Source organism: Procambarus clarkii, chromosome 31 (genome assembly GCF_040958095.1).
Source record: "Procambarus clarkii isolate CNS0578487 chromosome 31, FALCON_Pclarkii_2.0, whole genome shotgun sequence".
NCBI lineage: Eukaryota > Metazoa > Arthropoda > Malacostraca > Decapoda > Cambaridae > Procambarus > Procambarus clarkii.
In genome coordinates, this window is record NC_091180.1 from 22,277,058 (window position 1) to 22,291,189 (window position 14,132).

At 45.0% G+C, this 14,132-nt stretch overlaps 1 protein-coding gene and 1 non-coding gene across 7 annotated transcripts in view; one reads left to right on the forward strand and one right to left on the reverse strand.

Moving 5' to 3' along the window:
- Positions 1 to 5,242: 5,242 nt before the first annotated feature.
- On the reverse strand, positions 5,243 to 5,315 carry TRNAR-UCU (transfer RNA arginine (anticodon UCU)). The gene has a single exon. It is a non-coding gene; the product is annotated as a tRNA-Arg (tRNA).
- Positions 5,316 to 12,886: 7,571 nt separating this feature from the next.
- LOC123758727 (uncharacterized) overlaps positions 12,887 to 14,132 on the forward strand; it is a 152,617-nt gene continuing 151,371 nt past the window's right edge. For 3 of the 6 annotated variants that reach the window (XM_045743316.2, XM_045743317.2, XM_045743319.2), the window contains exon 1: positions 12,887 to 13,287. The gene's annotated coding sequence lies outside the window, so the exon portion shown is untranslated. The remainder of the gene's footprint in view (positions 13,288 to 14,132) is intronic. The other 3 variants (XM_045743321.2, XM_045743322.2, XM_045743324.2) reach the window with 1 other exon arrangement.

The window sequence follows — 14,132 nt, forward strand, 5'->3', positions numbered from 1 at the left end:
ACATAGAATGTATTCCATGATAATAATAATAATAATAATAATTATATTTATTTATTTATTTATTTGCATACAGTATATACAAAAAGGTACATTGGATTTGTGAGATTACATAACATTGTGGTTTTTACATTCTTGCAAAGCCACTAATACACAGTGTTTCAGGCAGGTCCTCAATCTAACATAATTATTAATAGGTACATTGAAATTTAAAATAAAACAAGTTTATTTAGGTATAAATATACACAAAGTGAGGAGGTAGCTCAAGCTATTTTCACCTAGTTCAGTACAACATGTTCTTATACTGTGTAAGATAAGATGTTTATTCAAGTAAAGGTACAAACACTGAAAATTAGTTACAAACAATGTTGGATTTATAGATAGAGCTAGTACATACAGTGCCTGAAGCCCCTAATATGCACAGCGTTTCAGGCACGGTGTGGGAAAAAACTTAGACTAAAACCTAATACTAATTGAAATCAAAATCATAAATTGAATTGAAATTTTGTTTAAGTTTATACATGCCAGATATCAGTAGTTAAACAAGTTGGTCAATAATCAGTATTGTTTGAAAATAGCAAGACGTAGGTTGACATTTAGGAGGGAAGGTAGGTTACATGGAGTTTATTAGGTAGAACTTAGTTTTTCTCTTAAACTGGTTGAGAGAGATACAGCCTTTGACATGATTGGAGGTAATTCTACATTCTAGGTCCTTTGATTTGCAGACGTTTCTAGTTTGCTAAAGTCGCACTCTTGGAATATCAAGTAGGTATTTGTTTCTAGTGTGGTGCCCATTGCCCGGTTCTGTTATAACATTCTAGGAAGTGTTTAAGGCCAGGATTGGCATTACAGTTCAGCATTTTATATATATAGAGTACACTTGAGAGGATGTGTAGTGACTTTATTTATGTACAAGAAGATATATTAGGTTTATGAGAGTACAGTACATAGCATTGATGTTTTTACATCCTTGTAAAGCCACTAGCACGCATAGTGTAAAAGGCAAGTCCTTAATCTAACAGATAATTTTAAGTAGGTAAATTCTAGCAAAATTGAAAAAAAAAAGTTTACAGGTACATTGTAAGAAAATTTGACAAAGATTAATAGGTACATGCATAAAAGTAAAATAAAATTTGAGAGTTATCAATAGGTATGTTGTAGCATAATTTGAGGATTATTTCAAGGTATAATGCAGTAAAATATACTGTACATTCAATTTAACAACCATGATATAAGGTGATAGAAATGATTACATTGGTAAAGTTGTATGGCTTAGGTACATATATTGAGGGATTGGGTAACGCAAGATACAGTGCGAGTTTAAGCACTAGGTAGGAAACTATGAAGATGAAATTAGGTACTTTTTGGAATTATTTTTGAACAAGGCAAAAATTGGACAGCTTTTCAATTTGTTGGGGAGTGAGTTCCATAGACTAGGTCCCTTTATTTGCATAGAGTGTTAACACAGATTAAGTTTGGAAGGTAGGCGTCTCAAAACAAACTCCACCTGGTTAAAATTGCTACCGAAAATCGAACTATCAAGCTGAACGCCACAATCTGAAAACAAAGAAACAGGAAACAAGAATATGATGTTACAACCGCCACCACGCCGCTGTCTGTGCAGTTTCCCCCCCCCCCCCTCCCGGAGGGGGTAGGGGGAGCCTCATACCCCTCGTGCCAGCCATCTCAACCTCAGTTTCGAGGCTGATGTGTTGCGTGGGGTTGTTCAACTCTGGCTCCTGTCTCTGAGCAGTGCTGTACCTTTGTGGTGGTGTTCTTCTGTGTGGTGGTGTGCGAGCCAGGAGTAATTCACGGAATACTAGGGGCTGCATGCGCCTGGGCCGCCTTCACTAGGTGCTCTGTAGGTACTGCTCTTGCAGCTTGAGGGTTGCCTTCTACAAGTCATTCGGGAACTACCTCCATGGGGATCTTTTGCTGCTGGGTGATTGCCTTCCCTTAGTTTTTGTTTTCATTTCTGCTGTTTGACCTTGAGTATGAGGTAGTATCGTCGCTGGTACTGTGAAGGTACTTGGTACTGGCAAGGTACTGTACTGCAGCTTGTCACCTATTACACAGTGGCTGGTTTTGTTCCTACTGGAGATGTTGTACTTTTGCGGGGGTTTTCTTTTTCTTTTTGTTTGTTGCCTAATGGGGCATTTCCCCCTTGATTGTCCACCCTTTGTTATTCTGGTGGCTCCCCGCTAGGTCCCCGTGATAGTACATGTCACATGTATTCAGCTTTTAATTGATCTTTTGGTAGTTTGGGCCAACCAGTTAGCAGTACCTTACCTGGGCTTCCCTTAGCAGTCAGCCTAAGGACCCTGGAAAACCCCATTGGGGCTCATTGATCCAATGGATGCGTCCTCTGGGTCCCATCTCGCCATGTGCGAGTTTGAAGGATGCTCTGTTCCCTTATCGCAGGGTACCATTCACTGGTTTTGCGTATGTCATGCTGCTTGTTTGGTCGGTGACACCTTCGACCCAGAATCCTGTGAGTGGTGTTCCTTGCTAGTTCCAATTCACCCAGTCCACTGATTCTGATACTAGGGTGCAGGCAGCATCGTCGTTGCATGCACGGTTTCAGTTGGTGCAACGTGCTAGGTTGGTTGCCTTTCCTGATGCCCCGCGGCAGCCCCGCTTTGATTATAGCAACTCGAACTTGAGGGGGCGTTAGTTCGATTTTGGTTTCATCCTCGCCCCCTCATCTTTTCCCTGCTGCTTTGGTTTTGTCGGCGCCCCCTCGTCTTTCCCCTGCTGTGGTTTGCCCCTGCTCCTTCAAATCAAAACTGTATTTGTTTCTGGTGTGGTGCTCATGGGTTCTATTACAACCTTCAATGAAGCTTTTGAGGTCAGGATTGGCATTACAGTTCAGCGTTTTATATATGTATAATACACATGAGAGAATATGCAGTGACTTAATGTCCAACATATTCAGAGATTTGAGTAGGGGTACCGAGTGATGTCTGGGGCCAGAGTTGAATATTGTCCTAATGGCAGCTTTGTGTTGAGTAATTAGAGGACGTAAATGATTTTGGGTAGTAGAACCCCAAGCACAAATACCATAGTTGAGATATGGATCAAATCAAATCAAATCAAATGTTTATTTAGGTAAGGTACATACATACAAGAGATTTTACAAAGAGTGATGGATTTATAGATAGGGCTAGTACATACAATGCCTAAAGCCACTAATTACGCAAAGCATTTCGGGCATTTCGGGATAGATGAGGGAGTAATATCGCGTCACCAGGGCATGGCGGGATACATAATATCTGATCTTAGAAAGAATGCCAACAGTTTACACAGATTAAATTTGACTCTGGGATATCAAAGAGATATATATTTCTGGTGTGGTGATTATGGGGTCCTATTACATCTGTCCAGGGAGAGATACGGGTATTACATGATCATAGAAAAGCTGGCGCTGATTATTATTATTAGTCTGTTGAACGTTTTGAGGTAGCTGCCATGGTTGACGGAACGTTTTGAAGTGGCCTCCACTGTTGACGGAATGTTTTGAGGTGGCCTCCACTGTTGACGGAATGTTTTGAGGTGGCCTCCACTGTTGACGGAATGTAGTGGGGTGGGAGCCACTGTTGACGGAATGTCGTGGAGTGGGGACCACTGTTGACGGAACATTATGGGGTGGGCCGCCGTTGTTGACAGTATTTATAAGACTTCCACTAAACGCATTAACTCCACCAGTCAGATAACTGTTTCCTCTCTGTATAAATAATAGGATATTACGAATGCTCTGTATAATTATATTCATTCATATTAAATTACTATAAGCTAGGGATAAATGATTTAAGCTAAATATTGAATGGAAGACCTGGTGATGATGTGAACTGACCTAACTACACAGTTCTGGAACCTTAGCCCAAATTATCGTGAGCTCCTAGCCTACTGAAGCCTCGTCCAACGCCACTGTTGGCGTCTTGAGCGTCCTGGGAATGGGGGATGCCCCTAATGACTTAAACTATAACTACATTCTAATAGTGTTTAAATATATAAGTACGTGTTTTTACAGTTAAGACGATATTTTTCGGGAGTGAAATCTGTATGCTTGCAACTGTTCCCTAAATTGGGATCACAGATCAACACTTAAATATGCAGCACCAGCCTGGAAGACACCTTGTGAAGCAGGAAACCGAACTTGAATAGCTACAGAGGGTTTTCTTCACGATTAGTACCAGAACTAAGTGGGTTAAGTTACAATGAAAGGCTAAGTGAACTAAATCTTACTGGCCTTGAAGACACAGTGAGGGAGACGATCACACCATACAATATACAAGAGTGGAATGGACCAGGTGGACAAACACGGCCTCTTTACACTGAGATAAAGTAGGACAAGAGGACATAAGTGAAAGCTGGAAACACAAATGAGTGGAAGAAATGTAGGGACCGAGTGGGCACAGTATACAAGTGAAACGTTAATTAAGAGTTGATTAGAGGGTACAGGTGGATGCTGTTGCCTCCGCGGGGAAATACTCGTACTCTGTACACGGGCGGTCAACACGTGGAATGAATGGCAAAAGTTGTAGATGCCACCACCTCCATCCACAAGTTTGTAAATTTCGACAAAGATTTGGAACGTGAGAATAGTTCAGTTGTAGTGCAACAGATCCAACAAGCCTGGACACAAATATTTAGACCACACTTTCCTGTAGTGGCCAACACACACACTCGCAGAACAGGTACGGGCTGCGTTATAAACTAAACTAAAACTGTTAAGCGTAATATCGATTATTATAATTGTATTACCTTAACGTTTCCATAATTAGCAGGCTAATAATTAATCGGGTTCTTTGTTCAAGTGTGAGATACAAGACAGAGTTATGGTGACTTGTGAAGGCAGATCAACAAGTGTGTGTGTCAAGAACACGACCCGGGTGTGTGGCGCCCTCGCGTGACCTGGGGTTAGGCTGACACGCCCGTCTCACCAGTACGGCGTGCGCAGGGCATTGTTTGTGGGGTAGGGTAGAGGTTGTTAGTGACATAAGACTATAAAGCGGCAAGGCTGGTGAGTGGTGGCAAGTAACTGAGCTGGCCACAGTGATGGCACCTCCCGCCTCCCTCCCTGCTGGTATCGACCAACTTGCACACACACACACAACTCTTGACACATTTTTTAACTTTTCTGGCGCTACCTTAAGCGGAAGTTGAGGATAAACCAATTCGTGCAGTCTGTACATCCAGTGATCAACTGTCTTATGATGTGAGGAAAACCATGGTTGCAACGCCTCATCCCTGCCGGGGGTCGAACCCGGGACCTTTGGATTAGAAGTCCAACGCGCTTTCCACTGCGCCACAGGGACAGCTGTTGTTCGAAGTGCCGGCTTGACAGGACAAGCGGAAGCATTCAGCACTATAATGAGGATGAATACTGAATGACAACACTATGAAACACTGGCTACGACTCCTGCCAAGAGCCCACTCTCACCACACCCAAGCTACCAGTATGTACCGAAACCTTTCAGACAATTTTAATTATACAGTAAAGATGTTTACTTACACTGCTGGAAGCTATATTTATAATTTACAAAACCAGATTGACAGTTAATGGTGTGTGATCATCCGTCCAGTCTCCAGCCTCGATAAGTTAAGGCAACTTTATATATTTTATATTAGTTTATTTGGTCTCAGGTCAACATCGTTTCATTGTTATAATTGTTTATATATTAGATGCAGTCATGGAGAAGACACAGGCTTGTGTGTGTGTGGGGGGGGGGGGTGAGGTAGCAACATGTGTGGGCGAGGGTCACCTGTGTAACCTAGCTACACCTGCCCCCCACCATCCTGGTACACCCAGACACAACACTGCCAGCGTACTCATGTCTCACGCCACAATATATCCTTCGTGATGCGCGTGACTCTCACCTCGGCCATCATGACAGCATACGTCCGTCTAATAACAACAGCGAGGCTGCATCATGCCAACATATGTCTACTTTATGGCAACACATCTACGTCCTGGCAACAGATATTACCTTCCTGACAACACACATCGCTACGGGAAAACACACACCACAAAATTCTCCGACTTGGCATGATGCTGACAATAAAATTAGCTGACTTGACACGATAAAGTAACTAGACAAGCGGAGACATTCAAAACTGTGTGATGTTCCCCAGACGAATGTAGTCGCCATGAGTCTTCACGACACCCCAGGGAAGCCTACACCAGCCTGCCGACACCAGCCTGCCGACACCAGCCTGCCGACACCAGCCTGTCTACACCAGCCTGCCGACACCAGCCTGTCTACACCAGCCTGCCGACACCAGCCTGCCGACACCAGCCTGCCGACACCAGCCTGCCGACACCAACCTGCCGACACCAGCCTGCCGACACCAGCCTGCCGACACCAACCTGCCGACACCAGCCTGCCGACACCAGCCTGTCTACACCAGCCTGCCGACACCAGCCTGCATTCAATGGTTGATGACATTCCTACTGAGATAAGTGAGACACCTGAGAGATAACACCATACCTACTGAGATAAGTGAGACACCTGAGAGATAACACCATACCTACTGAGATAAGTGAGACACCTGAGAGATAACACCATACCTACTGAGATAAGTGAGACACCTGAGAGATAACACCGTACCTGCTGAGATAAGTGATGAAGTGATAAGTGATGACCTGCAGATGAAGGCATAGACGACGTCGGTCTCTTTAAAGCGTTCTGCTTTGTGTCTGGAGAGTTTCTCATGAGTAGGTTGGCCGTTTTTTGGTTTTATAGTAAATCGTCAATTGTATCTTCTGATTTTTGTCTGTAGGGATAACGTTCCTATTAACAATGTCTTTCAGGACCCTTTCCTCCGTTTTATGGACTGTGGAAAAGAAGTTCCTGTAAAATAGTCTAATAGGGGGTACAGGTGTTGTGTTAGTTGTCTCTTCAGAGGTTGCATGGCGTTTCACCTTCCTTTTTATGATGTCATAAAAACATCATAAAAAGGAAGGTTAGAGGTTTATATCGTGGAATTTGCACCTTGTGAAACATAAACCCAAAATTTAACAAGTACAAAGGCTTGCAACAAGATTTATAATAATAATAATAATATTTTATTTAGGAAAAGTACATACATAGACACAGAGTTACAAACATACTGTTGGATTTATAGATATAGCTAGTACAGTACACACAATATCAGCTAGAACAGTACATACAATATCTAAAGCCACTAATACGCACAGCGTTTCGGGAAAACGAAACGTTGTTATTTTAACGTTATTTGTTGCAGAACTAAGAGGGTTAGCTATAAAGATAGGCTACATATACAAATTATATCTCACAACCCTCGGAGTTTGTTTGGGGATGTTGACCAGACCTCACACTAGAAGGTGAAGGGACGACGACGTTTTGGTGCGTCCTGGACCATTCTCAAGTCGCTTGTTTGGGGATGATTTCGGGGCTTAGCGTCCCCGCGGCCCGGTCCTCGACCAGGCCTCCTTTTTGTTACACAACCCCAGGAAGCAACAGGTAGCAGTTGTCTAACTCCCAGGTACCTATTTACTGCTAGGTGAACAGGGGCATCAGGGTGAACGAAACTGCCAATTTGTTTCCGAATCCGCCGGGGATCGAACCCGGAACCTTAGGACTACGAATGCCGAGCGCTGTCCACTCAGCCGTCAGGCCCCCTTTTAAGAGATTGAAGAACAGAAGGGATATGGCCACAACATACAAAATTAGGAGTGGAATAAATAAGGTGGAGAAGGACAGCCTTTGGTAATTGAGAGAAAGTAAGACAAGAGGACATAAGTTTAAGCTGGAAACTGAAATGAGTCTTAAGACATGTAAGAAAATGCTCACACCTTGTACAGGTGGACAACAAGTGGAATATGCACTGGAGGAAGTTGTGGAAGCTACCTCCATGCACAACTTTAATTCTAGATTCGACAAGGAATTCCAGCAATAGAATAATTAACATATGACGCAACAGGTACAACATAGATAATAAGCGGGGGCACTCCCCGGTAGACACTGATAGGTGAGTATTGATAGGTAAGTACATTAGCTTAGTGTAACATCATGATGAAAACTGTCCAGAGGAGTAGGGTCAATAAGTCTACACCTGTGGTCAATACGCGGTCGATAACAGGTGAGTCAGTGTCTGTCCTGGCGGCGTCTCCCCCTGCGTCCCCTCTGGTTGTTCCTCCCAGGACGGTGGAGGTAACGGTTGTTGTTCCTCCCAGGACGGTGGAGGTAACGTTGTTGTTCCTCCCAGGACGGTGTAGGTAACGGTTGTTGTTCCTCCCAGGACGGTGGAGGTAACGTTGTTGTTCCTCTCAGGACGGTGTAGGTAACGGTTGTTGTTCCTCCCAGGACGGTGGAGGTAACGGTTGTTGTTCCTCCCAGGACGGTGTAGGTAACGGTTGTTGTTCCTCCCAGGACGGTGGAGGTAACGTTGTTGTTCCTCTCAGGACGGTGTAGGTAACGGTTGTTGTTCCTCCCAGGACGGTGGAGGTAACGGTTGTTGTTCCTCCCAGGACGGTGGAGGTAACGGTTGTTGTTCCTCTCAGGACGGTAATGGTTGTTGTTCCTCCCAGGACGGTGTAGGTGGAGGTAACGGTTGTTGTTCCTCCCAGGACGGTAATGGTTGTTGTTCCTCCCAGGACGGTGGAGGTGGATCTTACAGTTGCTGTTCATCCTGGGATATGGTACTAGGTGGCGATAACTGCTGTAGTAACGTATATAGAGGAGCTTTTAATTTTCTTCAAATAATTATAAGACCAAGCAACGATTGTAGGTATAATAATAGTATTAAGTAATAATAATAATAATAATTATTATTATTGTAGTAATAGATATTGTAAACAAATACAAATCCCTGTAAAGTACAGTGACGATGTATGTTCATAAGATGATGTTTTATTAATTCTTATGTTGTGTATACTTATTTACTTAGTTTTGGGAGGAGATGAGCTGTGTACCGGGTGTGTTATGTGACCTTTTGTTATATAAAACAATTATAATTAGACGGGTGTAAAGTTTGAAGCGATTCAACAAAATCTGGAAACCATGAAGTTGATAGTAACTTTAGCAGCCCTGAATACTTATGACTCGTATTAATAATGTTTGGTTTACGATATTAATATTGATTAGTTCCTGGGCCAATTATGTTCCTCTCTAACCTCTTTCACTACCACCCACAGGATAGGTAAAGGGTCACCTACCTATGACCTACCTAGGTCACCTATGTGGGTGCATACTAATTGACATACACTAACTAGAATTGCAATGAAAGTGATTGGCAATGATTACATTGCTAGAAAAAAGTGAACATCCACTGGGAAGCAAATAGGCAACACCAGATGGATCTGAACTTGGGATCTCTCCGACAACACGTCTAGTAACGTTCTTCGGTGAAGCATTATTATTTTTTACTTTTGGCTCGGTAGACAATGTCTCACTCTCCTGACAGGAAGAACGCGTAAACAACCGTATCTGTCGAACAGCTGTCAGCCGTCATTGATTAGTTATCCCGATAGTGTCAGCAAGGCAGACGATCATTCAAGGGCCGGGAAGTGTTGGAGCCAGTTGTGTGTCAGGCTGCTGCATACTTGTGTTACCCAGGATGCCAGCCGGCCTCCAGCCGGCCTCCAGCTGCTCTCAATAAGTTTTCGCCTCAATGTTACCTTAATGGAGTGATTGCTTTCACGGCTGGCACCACATGTTCTGATGGATTTACATGTGGGGTAGCTTCACTGATAAGTTAGTACGACATGATATTCATCCATATCCTTAATACGACTGTCCCTTCGGTAAGAAGGAAACTGGATATATATATATATTTATATATATATATATATATATATATATATATATATATATATATATATATATATATATATATATATATATAACTAGGTGGCATATAGTCCTGGGGACCATTCAGGCTTGTTCGCATTTGTGTTCCTCACGTGTGCCCCAAAGAATGAGGTGATTTGATAAAATATCATGGCCAAGATTACCAACAGAGTGCCGGCGGGGGGATGGGAATTAGCCTCGGCTACCATCCTCTTTTGTCCGGTCGTGTTGGTCGAGTGGTTAAGGGATCCTGTACATCAGATGCATTGCTTCTGGCAGTATGGGTTCGAGTCACTTCTGGGGTGTGAGTTTTCAGTTGCATATCAGTTGATTATCGCAAAAGGAGCCAAATTGATGACCCGATAAAGATGGACATGGCGGGAGGGAGGAAGGGGGGGGGATCGACCTCTGACACTCACACCTCACCATGGAGTCACGTGACGTCACCAGCCGTCTGGTCTCCAACTTTGAACAGTCAACATGCGAGACATTCTGTCCTAAATATAGTAAGGGACGGGGCCCGGCCTTGTCCAAGTCTGCTTCCCGTCTATCCATCGTTATCTATATGCATATTTATTTAGCTATCTATCTATCTATCAGTCCATTTATCCATCCATTCATGCCTTAAACAACAGACGCCACCACTCACTATTTAAACGCTATACAATAGAAGCCATCAAACACTATTTATACAATATTTTTTGTTATTACAAAACTATTAGTAGTTAATAGCATAAGAACTAAGGAAACTGCAAGAATCCTAGTGTCCCCTACAAGGCAGTTGCTGTTGTCTAATGTCACATGTGACCTATTTGTCGTTTAACTTGATCAATGGCAGCACCATAATCTTACCTCAGACATCGTAAGTGTTTGTGAACTACATCCTTCAAACTTCTCAACGAGGGTCTTCGTATTTGGTGAGTCAGCAACAGCTGGTCTGGAGCGACGTCATCAGTGACGTCACTGATAAACAAGAAGTGCGCGGGCTGACTGCGCAACTCACACCGCAACTTTGTAAAATAACTATATTCAAGAACCAACAACTGTAGCAAAAGTATGAAAACTGCTTATTTACAGAGTAAATCAGTTCTCTTGTAACTACTGGGAGTAGTAAACATTATGACGTCACGTACTGGCGTGTGATTGGCTGGAAATACGGGCAGCGTGAAATGTTTTCTTCAGGAAGTCATTTTTTGTAATTACGCGCGTGCGTGTGTGTACTCACCTAATCACCTAATTGTACTCCTCTAATTTTGCTTGCGGGGGTTGAGCTCTGGCTCTTTAGTCCCGCCTCTCAACCGTCAATCAACTGGTGTACAGATTCCTGAGCCTACTGGGCTCTATCATATCTACATTTGAAACTGTGTATGGAGTCAGCCTCCACCACATCACTTCCTAATGCATTCCATCTGTTAATTACTCTTACATTGAAAAAGTTCTTTCTATTTTGTCCCCTAATTCCCCTTGCCACTTCGGGGGGGTATAGGGTTTTTATGTAGCTTCAGGGCACCAATCCCCCCAGCCACAGGGCATGGCGAGACGGCACCCCTGAGCATACCTAATACCCTAGCAAACACAAACTAAAATAAACATATATGGCAATTTTTGTATCATCAGCAAACAATGAGAGGAATAATTCTATACCATCTGGAAGGTCATTTACATATATAAGAAACAGTACGGGTCCAAGGACTGAACCCTGCGGGACTCCACTGGTGACGTCTCGCCAATCTGAGACCTCACCCCTCACAGTGACTCGATGTCTCCTGTTGCTTAGGTACTCCTTTATCCAATGGAGTACCGTCCCTTTCACTCCTGCCTGCATCTCCAGCTTTCGCACTAGTCTCTGGTATGGAACTGTGTCAAAGGCTTTCTGGCAATCCAAAAATATGCAGTCGCCCACCCCTCTCTTGTCTGATGCTTGTTGCCTGATCGTAAAATTCATTTAATCATGTGAGGCATGACTTGCCATCCCCGAAACCATGTTAGTGTTGTGTCACAAAGTTCCTTCGCTCCAGATGTTCCACTATCATTTTCGCACAATTTTCTCCAATAACTTGTATGGTATGCAGGTTAGGGACACTGGCCTGTAGTTCAGTGCCTCCTGTCTATCCCCCTTCTTGTATATCGGGACTACGTTTGCCATCTTCCAATTTTTTGGCAGCTGGCAACGCTCCCTGGGGGGCCCGGTCTAAGGTGGCAACGCTCCCTGGGGGGCCTGGTCTAAGGTGGCAACGCTCCCTGGGGGGCCTGGTCTAAGGTGGCAACGCTCCCTGGGGGGCCCGGTCTAAGGTGGCAACGCTCCCTGGGGGCCCGGTCTAAGGTGGCAACGCTCCCTGGGGGGCCCGGTCTAAGGTGGCAACGCTCCCTGGGGGTCCTGGTCTAAGGTGGCAACGCTCCCTGGGGGGCCTGGTCTGAGGTGGCAACGCTCCCTGGGGGGCCCGGTCTAAGGTGGCAACGCTCCCTGGGGGCCCGGTCTAAGGTGGCAACGCTCCCTGGGGGGCCCGGTCTAAGGTGGCCCCGTACCCCAGGGGGTGGGGGAGGGGGGGACGTGATCTAAGTCAGTCAGCACCTCCTCGCTGCCGGCTCTTTAGACATACCAAGGCTTGGAATGTCCTGTCGGAAGACAGGGTAGTCACAGCTCAGGACACAAGACTGTCACGGCATGACATGCCACGCGCGGGCCTTCCCTTGGCCCCCCCTCCTTAATGATGACTGATAGTGCTACACGCTGACGTCATCAACCAGCTAAACTCCTCCGCAGGGCATTGCCTTCAGTGAAACCAGCACCTGAAGCTCAATATAGTGTTGTTACCACATAAAGATGTGTCCAACACCCAACACATATCGTATAAGCGTCGTCAGCTGCTATCATATCCACGTGCGTGTTATCATGGTGGGGTGATGGTAGGGGGTGTCTGGTGCTTCAGGAGGGGTGGTCCATGACGTCATAACCGCGTCATCAGACCATTGACAGCTTGTCGTCCGCCTCCACCAATCACGACCCACTTGTCTTCCCATCAAAGAAAACGGAGCGACCACTTAAATACAGCCGATTTTAGCTATTGTTTTAATTGATATCCCTATTGGGGTAATTAATATTGACGAACCCCATAGACAAGTACCGTGTAAGGTCACGGTAGAGCCCCTGTGCTCCGATTAGTGGCGATAAGGATTAATACACGGATCGCAACAGTGTTTAGACTCCAGATCATTTTTTTGTGGCTCGCCTCAACCCCGGGATGTGCGCGGCAGCCATTTTGTTATGTCTGTGCTCTTTGTTGTGTGTGAGTGATGTCGTGAAATATTTGTGATTTATCGCGGATACACTCCGTCTGGCGGGGGTTTATATTGACTACAAGAAATTAGATATCACAGCGATTCTATAGGAAATCTAAGGATGTGTTTGAGTGAAAATTAAGGTGGATAAATAGAAGAAGAAGTGCAGCTGGCTGAGTGGCTTCTGTGTGGACGGGTAAGCTGCCTCTATCCTGGCTCCTTGGGCTCATTTTGGGGCTGTGCTCGGCTTGTCGGCCACCCTCTTGCTTGATTATATGCACCAACTCGAGTCTAGTTATCAATCTGATACCTTTGTGTCTTAGTCAAATTTGATTTTGTACTTCAAAATGGAACAAAATAATAAGCAAGGCGAGTCTCCCGACGAAAAATGGCGTCGCGCTGTGAGGTTTTGGAGGGATTTCCTGCGGGCGCCTGGCCATTTCCTCCATATATCATCCCTGTGCCTTAAAATAACCGTTTGTACCTTGTGTTTCGTCTTGGAATTGTCATATAATGCATGTCAAGTGATGGCGAGGTTGTGAGGCGGCTCTGCCCTCCGTTACCTACGCCAGTTTAGCCCAACCTTTATTACGCTAGAGGTGGGAAGCCCCGACAAAGCCTCCACCTACACGCTGGCTGAAGCAGCAAGTCTAGAAATAATTTGATATAAGCGGAAATCCGCCTGTGAGGACATTTCCCTCATCGATTTGAAGCCCAAGTGGTGGACAGTGTCTGGGGGAGTGTTGGTGGCGGGAATGTTTCGCGCTCCTCACCATTGGCGGGCTTTCACAAGTGGTGATTGTTATTGGTGGCCGTGTGTCCCTCCTGGCGGGCCTTCTGCCGGAGGACCAGGCCCCTCGGCCCCTCCTGCTCCTCCCAGGCCAGCCTCCTCTCCTCCACGAGGGTCTCGCCTACCACGCTGGCTCTTCCACCACCCTGAAACATTATTGGAGCGCGGACGAAAGTTTTTGACACTAGGTGCTAACCCTTTCCCCTGGCTCAAAACAAAGATAATAAAGTGTATTTTTAGCTAGCAGCGAG